Raw genomic sequence first — 17,303 nt, forward strand, 5'->3', positions numbered from 1 at the left:
CTCTGGCTGGCCATAATGCTAAGTATGGCTTTCTGCCAAATGCGAGAAAAGAAGTATCGGGGCCAGGCAATTTTTTCCCTTTATCAGATCTCAAAGATTTCACGATCTACTTCACTGATTCCAAGACCCGTATGCTGAATCTCACATCTGGCAGCTATTTCATAACACAAATGTTATGCATATACATTTCGTCTTTTCTTTCTTTATTTTTTCGAAATGCTCAGCAGAAAAGTGGTAAATAGGCCGGGAGCCTCCCAGAGATAATTAAGTGGTAATGGAAGCCTATGTGATTGATAGTAACAACTCGTGTAGTAACTGTTATCATCAATGTTATCTAAATCATTTGTTCGACATGCATCTTAACACTGTTAAAAAAGTTGTGTTGAAGTGGGTACTGGAGTGAAATCACAAATTAATCCCAAATCTAGGAAAATTCCCAAGTATTTTCTCTTTGAAACTCCATTTGTGCTTTACCTTTCGCGATCAATAATATTCAAATAGCGGACACAAAGAAGAATCTTTATTATTTAATCCTGTGTTATTGTTACTGTATAATACACATAATAGTGAGCTAGAAGTGCGATCGGCACCAGAAGACAACGAACGGAGATGTCGAAGCCAATGTGTGGAAGTTTGCTAACCGCAGCGAGCTTTGTAACTCCAAGGCTGCGTGGGAGGCGGGACGTCTGCCTCCTCCCCCTATCTGCTCGCTCGTCTAGCCCTCCGCGGCCGACTGGGTGTTACCTTCGGCTTATTGGCTTGGAGGATCTCACCGGGAGAAGGTGACGATGATGAAGAAGAGGGACTGAGATGTGAAGAAGGATAAGAAGAGCACAGAGGAGTTGCGCGAAGGAAGTATGCGGATGCGGATTTGGCCCAGCGTATCAGGCAGCCTCGTCTGCTAACCTTTGCTGTGCAGAAAAACTCCATGCCCCAGGCTGCGGAAGTTTCTTCGCGGCAGCTGTCTTCCCCCGCACTCAACGGCATGGCGCGCCACTGTAGGCTGACGTAACATTCCAAACGTTGTGAATGCAGGTGAGTTGTTCTGCCGGTATGTCGTCTTTCAAGCTTTCCTGCCATTCGGGCCGCATGTCGATTTTTGTTGATAAATCTACCAGCGTCGGATATGAAGTGCATTTTGAAGCCAAATGACTGACACAACTATTGAATATGCGTAATATTGTGAGAATAATGAGGCACTTACCAGAGAGTAAGCTATAAATTGAGGTAACAACTGTGGAACGCGCGAAGAAGGCAGGTGTGAGCAGACTATGACATCGTAATCTTTCATTCGCAATAATGGCACGCCGATGAAGGAGGACAACAGGCTGTCGCAAAAGCTGGCCCGGCAGGCACCTTTGTCTGTTTATGGCGAACACAACAAGTGTCCTGACTGCTAGACCTGCTGCGGTGCTGCTGTCTTTTACGTGGCTGACAAGAAAGAACTACGTGCATCATATGGTGTATTAACAGGTAAGTGAATAGATCATGCACAAACGCCAAATGATTCAGACAGAAACACAAATTAAGTACATGAGAATGTCTTGAATGATTTGAAAAATGAGATATAAAGTATTTTTAATTTATAATGTATTTCTAGGCCTGCAGTAAGCAAGAGATGACACAATTTCTTGATTACAACTCTCTCACTGACTAACACCATCAACCATGACTACAGTACTATTCTACGATCTTATATATATATATATATATATATATATATATATATATATATGTAACTATATATATATATATATATAATGTCAGATTATTACTAATGAAATGACATTATAGTCTGGATAATTTTTGAATGTGAAATATAAATCTTCTTCTTTTGTTAACTGTTACTCTCAGTGAGTTCACTCTTTCTATTTACTAATACCGGTGCTCTGCGCTATATGTGCTGATGAAGTGAGGCAGCTTCCCATTTTCCGTCCCAACTCCCCACGGTGAACGAGGTCTGTGAAGTGAGTTCCTGAGCATTGGTCTTGGCACAACGACTTGTTTTCCTATTTTAGTCTACACCCCTCATATCTTATTAGTCGCGGCAAGCTAAATCTTCGAATAGTTCGTACTGCTGGTCAGTTGCAAGCCGAAGTTCGCTGTCCCCACAGTGGCTGCTTTTATGTTATGGGCATTGTTTGTGTTGATTCTGTTGCTAATCTGTTTTGAGCCTAACACCCCGACTGCCTGTATCTCCGAACGTGGTATTTCAAGAGAACACGAAGCTATCAGTAAAAGTTGTTGAAGATGGCCAGGCAACATTCGTTAGGATATTCTCTTTTTGCTTTCTCTACGTGTTTGTCAGTTCTATCGTTGTTGACTATTAAGTAATTGATATTATGTATTTGTATCTGAAGAAGGTTCGTTCTGGGTTTCTGGCGTCCCCTTTGATTTTTGCACGACAAAGGCAATTCCCGCAGTATTGAATTTATGTTGATATTGGTAATACTCGACGTTATTATATTTGAATATATAGTAATGATAATTAATAACCATCTAACTCTATATATATATAACTTAACCTTATATATATATATATATATATATATATATATATATATATATATATATATATATATATATATATATATATATATATATATATATACTCTTTCATATATATAAATATGTATGCATATATGTATACATGTATATATATATATTATATATATATAATAGGTATGTATACATATAAATATACATATATATAAATATGTATATATATATATTATATATATATATATATATATATATATATATATATATATATATATATATATATATATTATATATACTGCTATATATATATATATATATGACTGTATTTATCACATCACCGTGATTCTACTAATCAGCTATTCCTCTACCCTCGAAATATGTTTTCATATGTTACCGAGAAATTTTTTCTTTTGGTTGATAATAAGTCCGCAGTTGAAGGGTGCTGAACGAAAGTCGAGACTACGACGTTTGTTGATCAGAGAACATAGTGATACCGTCTCCCATCAACCTGCGTCGAAACTCGATATCACCAACTTCTGCATGTTGTTTAGGTAACAATCGTTGTCTTGCGTAACCTGTTACTGTTTGTTATCATCGCGTGATTCATACAATCAGAAGCTTACTAACTGTATCGGTCATTTTATCGGAAATATCTTTTCATATATGTTACCCGAAGAAATTCCACCGGTCGATAACAAGTCGCAGTCCGTGAGGTAGCGCAGACGAAAATCGAGACTGTGCATAACCAGTCGGCCACAGAAGAAGGAGTATGCCGTCTCCCGATAACATGCTGGTGTTTTGCGTTGACATCGTTGCCGATATCGTGCGTTGACCAACCATATGACTTTATTTATCATCGCAGTGATTCGCTGCAATCGAAAGCCTGAGCGTCGCTGTATCAAATTCGCTACGCCGAGTATATATTTACTACTTGCCGAGAAATTTTTGGTTGATATTGATCCGCGGGTCGGTCTGGTCGGAACTACGGTACTAACCAGTCGACCTGAAAGAAGGGTATGTGGTCGCCACGTCAGCCCACCGTCGAGGCTTTTCGAGCTGTTTGCGGCGGCGACGTCATCACCACCTGTTCGTGCCAATGGTTGTTGTGCGGCGTATTTCTGACCGCCGACATTTATCATCACCCGTGTTCTGCTGCAATCGAAAGCTACGAAGCGTCCTTTTAACTATCAATTCATGCTCTCATTTTCATATATGACCGCAGAAGAATTTTTTTAGTTGATATCAAGTCACCGTCCATGAGTCATTCCAGCATTTGAACGAATCGAGACTACGTAACACACTATCGACGGTATTCATGCTCTGTACCCGTCGAGCTCAGTATTTTGCGCGTTGAAAGACGATATCACACACCTCTGCCATGTTGACTTGCGTTTGTCACCATGACTTTATTTATCATCTTGCGATTCATATACAATCGAGAAAGCACAAACATCCTTTAATATCTGTGAAGTAACCTTGGATTACGCAGCTATATTAACTTGCAGGTCTCTTTTACAGAAGACTGTAAATTCATTCGACCAGACTAACCTTCATCAGTGTGTCTCCTCACTCCAGCCCATTTTGTTTGAGTGTGACCGACTAATCTCCCTGTTTCTCCCTCCCATATTTTAATATAATTGACAATGAAACTGCCGACTTGGTGTATCTGCACCTTGACTGATGACCTGCTTTCTTTCTGTAATGAGTACAGCGAAGTCTGGCTATATATGGCGATTTCTTGATCTTCGCCATTTCATCATTGCCTCTGGTCCGGTACTTGCAGAGAGAGCCTCGCTTGGCGGCGTAGCGTGTCGCTCCGCGTATAGTGATGAAAATTACTGGATACGGCGTCAGTATTTCGAAGACCCGACTGAGGATCGTAACGGCGAAATTACGGTCAGTTGGTTATGACCAACTGTTGAATTTGCTAACGCTATTAATTGTTCGAGAGACTATTATTTCATAATCAAATCCTTTGCTCGATTATTCCTTTCTTTTGTTTCTATTCCTCTCTGGGCCCCCTTTCTCCTTCGAAGGTAATGTGTTGCTATTGTGGTGTATGCTTTGTTGTGTTAATAATGATTTTTGTTTTAATGTTTATGAAGAAGACTGTATGTTCTTGTATTTTAATTATAGTAACTCATTGTTTGCTATCCCCACTGATTGACTAACGTGCTGCATTTACTGCTCCACGCAGTGGTGCTTTACTGGTACCGAGCAATGAGAGCATCTTTAGTATTTATGGTGCCTTTGGAGTATGTTGTAGTCCAACGAGCCATGACAAGTAACATTGCTGCAAAATTACGTCGTATCCTGGCGTGTTCTTATTGCGATGCAGAGTATTCTTGAGGCTTGGTGTGAGCCAGGTAACGTGAACACACCTCTCAGTGTTCGACAGTTGGCGTATTTTTGAGATAATATTTTTGTTATGAGCCAGAGGTGTTGATTATTAAACAATCAAATGGAGGATATGAATGATAAATGAGTTGCTGAAGAGGATGTTTGAAATGGAATTTGGCCGAAGTAGGGATTGGAATGCTGTGTATTTTGAAAATTGAAGCGTGTATCGAGTATACTATTGCTAAGTTTATGGTGTGTTAAGAAGACTTTAAGAGCCAAACAGGTGGAAAGAAAGAAGTGCTAATCGTGAAATTTTGGATGAACGGAGCCAGTCTAAAGCAAATGGAAATAAACCGGCAGCATGGTGTTTGAAGAAAGACATATACTTAACTTTGCAAGCATAGTCTGGTCTCCTTCTCGTGTTGACTCTCCTCAGAATTTGGCTCATTCAATCCCCGAACTTCCAGGAAGATAACGTGACTGGATAACATGTCATTCGAAAAATTGCTAATAGAATGACTATTGGTATGGATACTCTTATCGAAGTATTGTTGGGGAAAGCAGGTATTGTATTCTTCTCGAATTGTAATGTAGGAAGCAGTCGTTGAGCATGTAACTCGTGAAACTATCGACAAGGTCCGTAATTAGGAAAATGAAAATCCGGGCACTCGTAAGAATTTGCACGGAAGTGAAATGATTTGCTACTGATGATTGAAATCTAAAAGGAGTGGTTTTGATGAAGTTAAACACAGTTGCTGATTGAAGAGTCAAAAGGTGTACTCTGATCGTTTGAAGATTTCATTAATTCCCTTCGAAATTTGCTATTGACATCGGTAAGTACTTTGTCATAAAATACTATGAACGTATACTGAAAAAATCACGTTGAAGTGTACCAAGGAAATCTATTGAACACAATAACCGAAAAGAATAATGTGATCTCAAATATTACACAATCAAATGGAGTTTCTCCAGAATGTTCAATCAGGTGTGTTACTCGCAAAATAGCGAACTGAAGGAGTCATCTTTATGATCACGAAATCTGAAGTATTTAGGCGATATTTTGGCACAAGCTGAATCGTAAATAAAAAGAATGGCAATATGAGCAGTACGTAAAGCAACAAGGTAATCGATGATTGAAAAAGTGCTAATCAGGTTGGATTCTCGACTCAATGACTAAATCGGCTATTAGTCTCCTTATTCTGGTGAAGACGACTGTTCTATATTTAGGTAATTAATAGAATATTGTATAGTAGACCAATACGTGCCCACTCGAGGAAGAACCACGAGGTATTCGACGAACGATTCCTGAGCCGTCATGGTTGATGTCATTAGCTAAAGGAAATGGCGTATTCTGAAACGTCGACGAACATTGAATAATTTCTTTTGGCTTGCGACCGAAGGTGATGTAAAAAATTTGTTAATAATTGCGGTTGTCGAAAAATCGACCTAATACCTATTCCAAAGGCTTCCGTTCTGTCCTGTTGTGTCTGAACACTCAGTGATGTTATTGTGTTGTCTCAGTAAGAGTGAAATATTGCTATTTCGCATGAATCGTATGTCTTTCGTACCCCGAACATCACGCCATTCCCATGAAATGAAAAGATGAAGGTATTAATGATTTCTTTTTCAAGAAATTTGGTCTTCTGAAAGCAATTCAGTCTGACTGTATTCGCAGAGTCGTCATTCATACGAATGAGATTAAGCACATGCTGTTTGTATCTTCTTACCTCCGAGTTTGAGCATAAACTAGCATGGTAAAGAAGTATTGTATTGTGAAATGAGGCTGAAAATGGATAAGCTTCTGTTAAGCATTCGCTATTCCTGGTCAATCTCGATCTCCCTGATTTTTGAACATTCTGTGAAGGTAAGCTACGATGTGTTGGCTTTGAAGTATGATACAGCAATAATTTGGTGTGCTAGAAATAACTCGGGGCTTGATCTTGCGGAGATGGCGAAATTTGTTGAAGATGATGTTTTATTTTGACGAAGGGTGTGAACTGAAGGCTATTCTCCACATCCTTCTCGAAGCTGCTCCGGGGACTATGGAGGTGCAGTAAGAGGTGAAGTAATGTTGATTCAACAGTGGAAATGCCTCATCAGTGTGTAAATAGATGAAGAAGGTTGAGCAGTACGTTGTAAAATGTTTTTGTTAGCTGTGTCAACAACAGTGGCGACTTTTTGAGACAGAGACGTTTACTTGAATGGCGGTGGCTGGCGAACAATAATAGAACTTTAGAAAAATTTACCTCAGATGTTGAGTCGCAATTAGATGACAACAATCACTGAAATTTGATTTTTAAAATATAGGGGACATTTTCTAATGTGTGGCGCAGGCTACGATCTTACGGCACGACGGACGAGGGCACTGCGCCTATTGAAACTTCACTGCAAGTTGAACAAATGGTATTACTGAAGGTGTGCGCTCAGCATAACCGGTTATAATCATGGTCATCTCGGTGTGTTGATCAAAAATCTGAAGGCCTCGTCTTTGTTTTGTTACGAGAAACTATTAGTGACAAACTGATAATTCCATTGCCTCAGTGGTGTCGATGGAAGTAACTAACCTGTGCAGTTCATTATTAAAGACATTAACAGGTAAGAAGAAGAGGCAAGTAACTCGTGAGCGCTTGTAACTGCTGCTCAGCGCTGAATTAACACAGTTGGTGATGCTGAAGATGTGTGATGTGTGACTGATTGATACAGCGACGACTGGCGATCTACTGGCGAGTGAGCCTTATTCAAAGCTAGGAAGCGAACACCAATTCTGGTAAGAAAGTCTGTTCGCAAAAGCCGCGATAATTTATCTTGGACGAGAGCCCAGCGGAGTATGTGCTTTCTAAGAGCTAATATTGAAGCCATTCATGGGTAGAGGTTCGTGTAGGAAGAAATAGAAGATTCATTCTGTTCAGAGCCTCTTGCTTTTGTTGAAGAAATGTTACCTTTCGTTTGAATGGAAACTCGGGAGGCATTAGAAGACAAAGCTGATCCTCGATTAGTCGACCTTTGTGCTGGCTCTAATTTGTTCTCCGTCAGCACCGCGATGCGGCCGTTGATGATGGCGATATTGATCGGGCTGACGTGTGTTTATCGTCCCACTTGACTTCAAGAAAGGTATTCCACAATCGGTATGACATGATCTTGGCGATGGCTCGACTTGTCGTCTATCTCTCCTCATCAGGTGTGCCGAAGACTGCGCTGACCGTATCCATTAACGTTCTTGGATCAATAAAATAAGAATCGGTGATGGCTAGTCTACACAGTCCCGAAACTCAATCTACGTTTAAGCATCTGAGTAAAAAGGTATGATGACGATCTGATACAACTGGAAATGAATTTTAAAGAAATTTTATTCTTTACATAGTTGACAAGTTCCCTTGTTACTCGTGTTTTCTGAATCATTATTTTCGAATGGTTTCTTTTATTTTGTGTGATGATGGTCGAACATTGCTGATGTATTATGTGCTACAATGTTGAATGGAAGCAGTTATATTGATATGATAGATGGATGTTGACCATCTGTAGATATATTGTTGGTGTTGGATTCAACTGTTATTTGCTACGATGATTATATTTATGCCTTTAGTACTTTTGGGAAGGAATGGTTATAATGAATGTTATTTCTGTGGTTATTTAAAACTGGTATCAAGCTTATCTGGTGCTCTTGACTTCCGGGTGAATTTAAATATGGTAATCTAGCAATATTATTTATTGATAGTTAGTATGTAAGTAGGTTAAGAACTTTTGTGTGACAGAAGTGTTTCTGTTATACACCCTTTGATGAGGAGAATAATGAACTTTCCATATTTAGTGTTAATAATTGCTTTCAAAGTGCTGTGATATGCTGTTGTGTTGTAGTTCAGATGCTGATTGCAGAATAGCAGTGTAGGTGCAATTGTGCAGGAAAAAGCCATGCTAAGAGCCATTATGAGCATTTATCCTTATACCTTTCGCAGCTTTTGAACAATTCTGAGAAGATGAACATTCCCTTGCCTTGTGTCAAGAGTCTGCGTGAGCTGTAAACCAATTGTACTATTTATATTTGACTTGAAAAACATGTTATATTCAGGTAGCCTGGCATTAGGCTGTCACATGACAGGCTATAAGTACAAGTACGAAAGCAGTCCTTTATTTGAACGATATATTTTTGTTGAATGAGTGTATGACTGAACTGACACATAACGCTGTAATGAGTAATGGCTTTAGTACCACTCCTCTCCTGCTGCAACCTGGGTGATGTGATAATCGAGTGATACAGGTGTCCTAATTGTCTAGGTAGACTTAGCTTTTAATATTAGTGTAGTGTTTGTGATACTTTTCATTAACATTGTAATTCTGTTGGTATATTTCAAATGTTGTAACAATTATTAGTACTTAACTTTTAACGTAAACTTTATTACTATTTGTGTTAGCTGCATGTTCTCTTTAAAAAAAAAATTTTCTGAGTGAGAGGTGCAATATGCCAAGATACATGGCTATGATGAACTTATGAGATTGGCACAAGTTCTCTTTCATTTCTGAGGGAGGCGGAGAGATAACGTGTGAGCAGACAGATCCCACTGGAGGCCCAGCCACTGAAACCGACCCGGAGTCAGGCGGACTTTTCTCTGTTCAGCTGAAAACCCAACGATTCTAGGAAGTTGATGACTATGGTCGAGCCTTCTGACACTCCAGAACTGTTGGTGCCCAAATTATCCAATCGTCCAGGTACGCTGCTAGGGATATCCCTCGACCGGAGTTGTTGAACTACCGTGTCCGCCAGCTTGTGAATACCTGGGCGCAATGTTTAGGCCGGGAAGGGCATGACCTTGAACGAGCAGGCTTGATTCCCGAGTCTGAAACCGAGGAACTGAGAGAAGTTCCGGCGCAACCGGGACGTGATAATAAGCGCCTGAAAGATCGATGGAGGTGGTGACGGCCCACGCGGGAAGTAGAGTCCGCACCTGAGCTATTGTAAGCATGCGAAATTTGTCGCATTTTATGTAGAGATTTAGACGCGACAGATCCAAGATCACTCTTTGCTGATCTGAGTCTTTTTGGGAACTGTAAATAACCTGCCTTGAAATTTTAGGTGCCTTACTTTCTTTATTGCTCGTTTGTTGAGCAATTCTGCCACATAATCTCATGAGGATTGATGAGGGTGGCTGGTAAAACCTGTTCGGAGGAGGAGGTTCCTTGATCCAGCTCCAACCCAGACCTTTGGACACAATACTGTGTGCCCAAGGGCTGAAGGTCCATTGGTCCCTGAACCAATAGAGGCGACCACCTACCTGTGTTTTCTCAGTGGGAGGGAGCGGCTTTGTTCCCTCTACCACGTCCAGGTTTTCCTCTTGGGGTGGTGTTCGCCTTCCCTCTGTGAGGGGCCCTGCCTCTTCCCCCCCTTGCGATTCTGTTAAGGCCTCGTAGGTGGAGTTGTAAGCTGGTGAAGTAACATACGAGGGCGCAGCAAGGGAATGAGCTGGTTGGACCAGCACATATTGTTGGGGGTGAGCTTTTGAAGTGGAGGGCTGTGCCACTGCCGAGACTGGGACGGCTTGAACTACCATCTGCTGGTGGGGCCTCTTATGTCTCCTAAAACGTTTACCTCCTCTCGCCTGGGGGCCGCCAGATTCAGGGTCTTGGCGCTTGTAGGTGGAGATGCCCCAGCGAGAGCGCAGACTCTGCTGGCCCTTGTAGCCTCAGTCATGACGTTCGAACCTCTTCTTCTGGGAAGAGGTTAGGTCCCCAGATCGAGCTCTTTACGAGCTTGTTAGGCTCGTGACGGATAGTAGCGTTTGCATAAGATAAACTTCCTGCATTCCAGTCTGGCCATGATGAATTCAAACAGGTCAGACTGAAAGCCAGCTAACAGGGACTTAGCTAAGACCTGGAAAAGGGCTCGTCCGCGCAGGGAGACGGCAGTGGTTTCCGTGGAGGCAGACGGAGTTCAGGGACCGGGCCAGCTTAGTCCGGGCATCAAACTCCGCTTTAGCAAAGATTCCGGCAGCTTGGGAGTTCCTCACTAAACTGTGAGGAAGACAGAGGGGGTCCAACTTCCCGACCGTGAAGGTGGACGGAGCATCCATCCAGAACTCATCACTTCCCGGGAACACCAGGGAAGTGGGGTCTGTTTCCCTTAGCTGCGGTAACGATTACCATCAAAGCACGCCGGGCCGTGAGCCAGGGCGACTTTGTTCAAACAGGGAGTTGGTGTTGTCTCCCAGGGCAAACATAGTAAAGCTGCCCTTGAAAGGAGATAACACAAATATTTATATTTAAATACGATATCATGAATAATAACATTAAACTAATGACGGCATAAAGAGTAATGTTCGGAGACCGGAGGGATCCGCCCCTTATATAAATAAATAAATCCCTCTTCACTACTACTCCGCCAGAGAAACAAGGGCCAGATGCTCGTATTTTTATAACATAAACCGGAGCAAAAATAATAACCCAGCCGAGTAGCCCGACGGGGAGGGAGGAGTGCGGGATAGAGTGTTCGAACACGCTCGAGCTACGAGTGAACTAATCACCAACCCAACACAGCGATGCGAGGGACTGTATGGGAGGGAGCGAATCCTCTACCAAATAGAGAAGTCCCTGAACTCGGAGAAAACGCCATCTAGCGCCACCCACACGAGTAGAGCAAAGCTGGAAGGGTGGGGGAGAGGTGGAGTAGGGGAGAATGGTAGGCTACGAAGAAAGAGAACAGGAGACGGGGATATAACCCGCTCAACTGCACTACACCACTCCAAGAATGAACTGAGTCTATGGGAACTGTGATTAGGAGGGTGGCCTACTACTAAGAAAGGGAAGCGACCAAACCTCGATGCCCGACTCCTGCCTAGGCACAGCCTAATTGGGACCTAACCTAGTATAGGCTAGGAAAAGGGCAGGAGTGCGGAGGGGAGGAGGAACAAACAAGGAGAGAAATTTTGTGCCGAGAACCAACCGGGAACGAGAAGAGGGGCAAGAAGGCGAATAGCCTAGAGGAGACGATCCAAAGAACTTTATTCCCCAAAGGAAGGAAGAGAACTAAGGGGCTCACTCTGCTTACCAAAAACGACTCGGAGGAAACAGCAACCAAACTCCTCAACCTGATGGACCTCCACGCCGAGGGCAAGGGGATGGAAGCAATAACCTACTCCACTAAAAAAACCATCACACAAAAACATGAAATAAGAATGTGCTCAATAGGGTGCGAGCTTCACCTCGGGCAACGGTTAGATCTAAGGCTGCCGCTACCACGAGGAGGTAAATGATGTAAAATAAACGAATCGAGAGCACTATCGCCAAGAATAAAATAAATGACCTAATACAGACTAAAATAAAAGGGAACCCAACCTGGAGGGGGGGGAACCTGGACGGGGCATCACCTCAAAAGGGCCGGTAGGCCAAAATATGTAAAATTCTGAAAAAAGGGGGGGTGCCACCGCAGGAAACCCGCCAGGAGGAGAACCAAGGGGCAAATTATATATATATCATCTATAATCCACAATGAGACAACTCCAACAGAAAAGAACTGATGGAGTCGCCTCGGCGTCGACATGGTTGGATGGGGACGCCGTATGCCATAATAAGATCTCAATATTATATATAAATTGAGACCAAAACAGCCAAATATAGAACTTAAAACCCCACAATAATATGGTACTTAACTTGAGATAGTAAAGCTGCTCGATGACATGTTGAAAGATGGAAAATCCACAAAAGGCACGAGCACACAAAATCAAAAGATAGTTATCACGTGCTAGAAAAAATGGAATGAGGTAGGTGGCGCTGGTGTCGCTGGCCCGGGTGTTGGGTGTAGGGGCTGTAACGGCTCACCGCTCTGTTCGGGGTTTTGATAAGGAGAGATCTTTCGAGTAAGTCTCCGTGGTAGTGATCTTTCACTCACCCTTCGTTATACCGACGCCTTCCTAGAAGACGACTGGGGGTAGTAACCCCAGCTTTCCTGAAAGCTCTTTTTCTCTGGTATATCTAGCATATTATACCTAGAAATTCGTGCTGTAATGGAATTTCACCGCTGACACGGGACTGGACTCAGAAATTCACATTGCACGAGGGGTTCTGGAGCCTAACTCGCTAAGTTCAGGTATGACTATATATATATATATATATATATATATATATATATATATATATATATATATATATATATATATATATATATATATATATATATATATATGTATAGTATATATATATATATATATATATATATATATATATATATATATATATATATATATATATATATATATATATATATATATATATATATATATATATATATATATATATATATATATATATATATATATAATATACAGGCAGTCCCTGGTTTACAATGGGGTTCTGTTTTTACTCCGCGTCATAAACCAAAACTCATCTTAAACCGAAAAATCGTCGAAAATCGTCAAAAATCCTAAGAAAACCTTACTTTTAATGCTTTAGGTGTATTGAAAACGATATAAACTGTGTTTATATTAAGTTTTTCATCAAAAAAGCCTCCAAATTTTTATTGTTCTGCCATTTTGGAGCCATATTTCTTCTGTCGGATCAGCGCACGATGCCTTAACCCCAGAATATGCGCCATAAACTGGGAAATAATTTCTGGTGAATATATTTGAAAAGCGCCAGAACCTCGAACGTCCTGAACCGGACCCGTCATAAACCGGGACTGCCTGTATATATGTATATATATATATATATATATATATATATATATATATATATATATATTATATATATATATATATATATATATATATATATATATATATATATATATATATATATATATATATATATATATATATATATATATATATATATATATATGTGTATATATATTAGTCTTGGTAGAATGCTTTATTCAACAAGAAATATCAAGTTATGAAAATAATACAGTCTGGAAATAATGATACTGTACACTATTTTCACACAGCCTAGGCCCACTCCACTCTATAGTCATCAACATTATAGACACACACATGTCTGTATATACAGTCTACCCCTGGTATTCATGGGGGATAGGGACCACAACCACCGCGAATAGCTAAAATCCATAATACTTGACACCCCAAAAAACGCTTATAACTGCCTATTTTAATAGTTCCAACACCAAATATACCTTAAACTATCATCCTAAAACACTTTAATAATGTATTATTTTAATATCACTTTATTATCATTTAAATATCTCAATATCACTGTAATATTATTTCAATATCATTTCTGAGCGATGTAGCTGTAGGTGCTATAACAAGGTGAGAAAACCAGTTTAGGGAGCTGTAGCCACCAGGAGGGTTCACTATATGGAGGGGAGAAAACCCCTTTATTACCAGCACAAAGCTTAAAAACCTATTCCTTTCCATAGGCTTACATCTCTCTCTCTCTCTCTCTCTCTCTCTCTCTCTCTCTCTCTCTCTCTCTCTCTCTCTGTGAGTTAAGTTAAGTACTTTACCTAAATATTTAAACATCCATTTAAAAAATACATTTTATTGATTATTTGCTGTGTTTACATTATAGTAATACAGTGCATCACAGACTTACCGGGGATTCGATCTTACAGCCCTTTTTCAGTGTCGTTAATGGCGTTTTACAATGCTGTAACTTGATGTTGCATTAAATGACAGTGCCTTTGACCACACTAATGGCAAGAATAGGCATCAAATTAACAATGCTAACAGCGCTGTAACTTGATGCAACCTCAAGTTGTGGTGCTGTAAGTGTCAGTAACGGCAAAACATCGACTTACTGTGGAAATCAACTTATAGTGCCATGCTGGAACAGATCCCCCGCCATAAATCGAGGACCTACAGATAGTAAATAATTTTATTATCACCAAAAATTTATTAAGTCACGAAAGCAACATGAAAATACAGTAATTGGTGAATGTATCTCTTAAGAAAAAATAAGCAAATGGGCAAATTTCTACAAATAACTTGGAGATATGTTCCACAGAAAATCCGCTAATAGTTGAAGCTGTGAAAAGTAAGAGGTTGACTGTATAAACTATATATATATATATATATATATATATATATATATATATATATATATATATATATATATATATATATATATAATATATATATATACATATATATATATATATATATATATATATATATATATATATATATATATATATATATATATATATACACACACACACATATATACTTATAGTAAACCCCCCCGTACTCACGGTCTCACTATTCGTGGACTCACCTAATTGCGTATTTCTCTGTGGAACGTATACACATATTATTTGCAGAAAATTTGCCCATTCACGGTATTTTTCACTATGAAATATTCACTAATTACTATATTTTCATATCATTTTCATGAGTAAATGCACTTTTTGTGATAAAACTATTAAAATACTCAGGTATAAGCATTTTTAGAGGTATTTTGTGTTTAAACTATGAAAATAGGCAGTTCTAAGTGTTTTTAGAGGGGTTTTAAGTATTCGCAGATTCTAGCTGTTCATGGGGGCGTGCGATACGCATCCCCACCGAATACAGGGGTTTACTGTATATATACAGTATATATATATATGTATATATATATATAATATATATATATATAATGGGTATACATAGATATGTACTTATATTTATATATGTATATATTAATTAGTACAGTGAAACCCCATATTCATGGGGGATGCATACCACACCCCCGCATATCGCTAAAATCTAAATACTTAAAACTCCTCGAAAAACACTTAGAACTGCCCATTTTGATAGTTTAAACACAAGAAAAACCCTGTAAAAATGCTTATACCTGAGTATTTTAATAGTTTTATCACAAAAAGTGCATTTATTCATGAAAATTATATGAAGATACAGTAATTAGTGAATATTTCTCAGTGAAAAATACCGTGAATGGACGAATTTTCCACAAATAATGGCTAGACATGTTCCACAGAGAAACCCGTAAGTGCGTGAGTCCGTGAATTTTGAGAACATGAATACGGGGAGTTTACTGTATGTATATATATATATATATATATATATATATATATATATATATATATATATATATATATATATATATATATATATATATATTCACACATCTATATATATAAAAATTGATGTATGTATGTGTGTGTATATGTTCCAGCATAACTCTGAAATACATTGAGCAATTTCAACCAAACTTTGTATACATAAGACTTACTGTCTGGAGAAGAATACTGTGGGGTTAAGACATCACTAGGGCACCAAAGGGGGTGAGGTGGGGGTGGGAAGGGCTTCCCTGAAATGGGACTGGTTCTGCCTGTAGACTTAGTAACTAAATAAACTTTATGGGTTTATCATATCATATCTCATTTTGGTATACTTATGACTTACTATTTGGAAAAGAATACTGTGGATGTAAGGGGTGGGACTGGGCATTAAGCCCAAATGGCTATGTAATGCTATCCCCTTCGGTATGGGCAGCTTCTTCAGGCAATCAGGAACACAGAGGCACGGCTACTTAGGTAACTTGCAATGACAACACTCCTGGAGGAGAAATAATTCCAGATAAGACTACTACTGAATTACAGTCTATAAATGAGTTAATGCAAGAACTGGAGGGAACTAATTTACTCTACTCACTTCTTATGAAGGGCTGAGAATTATGTTATTCACTGTTCAAAGAATTACACATTGGGTATGGCAGGTTCGTTGTTCAAGACAAGGAGACAAAGAATTTACTTGAGCAATGAACTGTGAGAGAGAGAGGATAAAAAACGAGTCAAAGAGAAAGACATTGGCCAACCAATTCCCTTCCGGTGCATGTACTGTATTTGCTTCCTTTTATTACTTGCACTCAAAACTTTCTGTTGAGGTGATCCAAGTTTCATTGGTGGCGTCTGGGAATGGCACAGTCAATCCAGTGTGAGAAAGGAAAGTTCCACAGCCCACAGCTTGGGGCTCTGTCGGGCAGGGATTTCCTGTGGTTGGGAGTTGACTGAACTCAAGATGGAGGCTGCAGTCACATTATAAAGCCTCATATGTTGCTTGGGGCATTGCTGCAGGCGGTGTCATTGGCGCCTACCTGAAGATTAAGGGAAAGGTCTATGGCCAGTAAAAGCAAGGACTCAGCGGGAGCTTAATTATATTTGCAGATTTAGACAGACGAAGCAGCTAATCTATCCCAGGTGTGTTCCATGGGACACATTGCACCTGGTATTTGAAGGGGTTGTGTCAGATAATTGCTAAAACTCCCCTCGCACTCCAGGGCGTGTGGCTCTACCTACCCCTTCTAAGGTGCTTATAAGTGAGTGATCCAGTGGTGTAAAATGTAAAAGCTCCCCCTTTAAGCAGACATTCCACTCCTTTTTGGGTGTGAAGGTCTGCACTAGCAAGCCACTGGTATCGGTTACGTTAATTACTTCCCCCTAATGGGTCCTTGCCCATGCAAAATGGAAATAGTCTAAGATGTAACCCTAACTTATCCCCTGAGGAGTAGTGAGTTTG

Source organism: Macrobrachium rosenbergii, chromosome 2 (assembly GCF_040412425.1).
Source record: "Macrobrachium rosenbergii isolate ZJJX-2024 chromosome 2, ASM4041242v1, whole genome shotgun sequence".
Classification (NCBI taxonomy): domain Eukaryota; kingdom Metazoa; phylum Arthropoda; class Malacostraca; order Decapoda; family Palaemonidae; genus Macrobrachium; species Macrobrachium rosenbergii.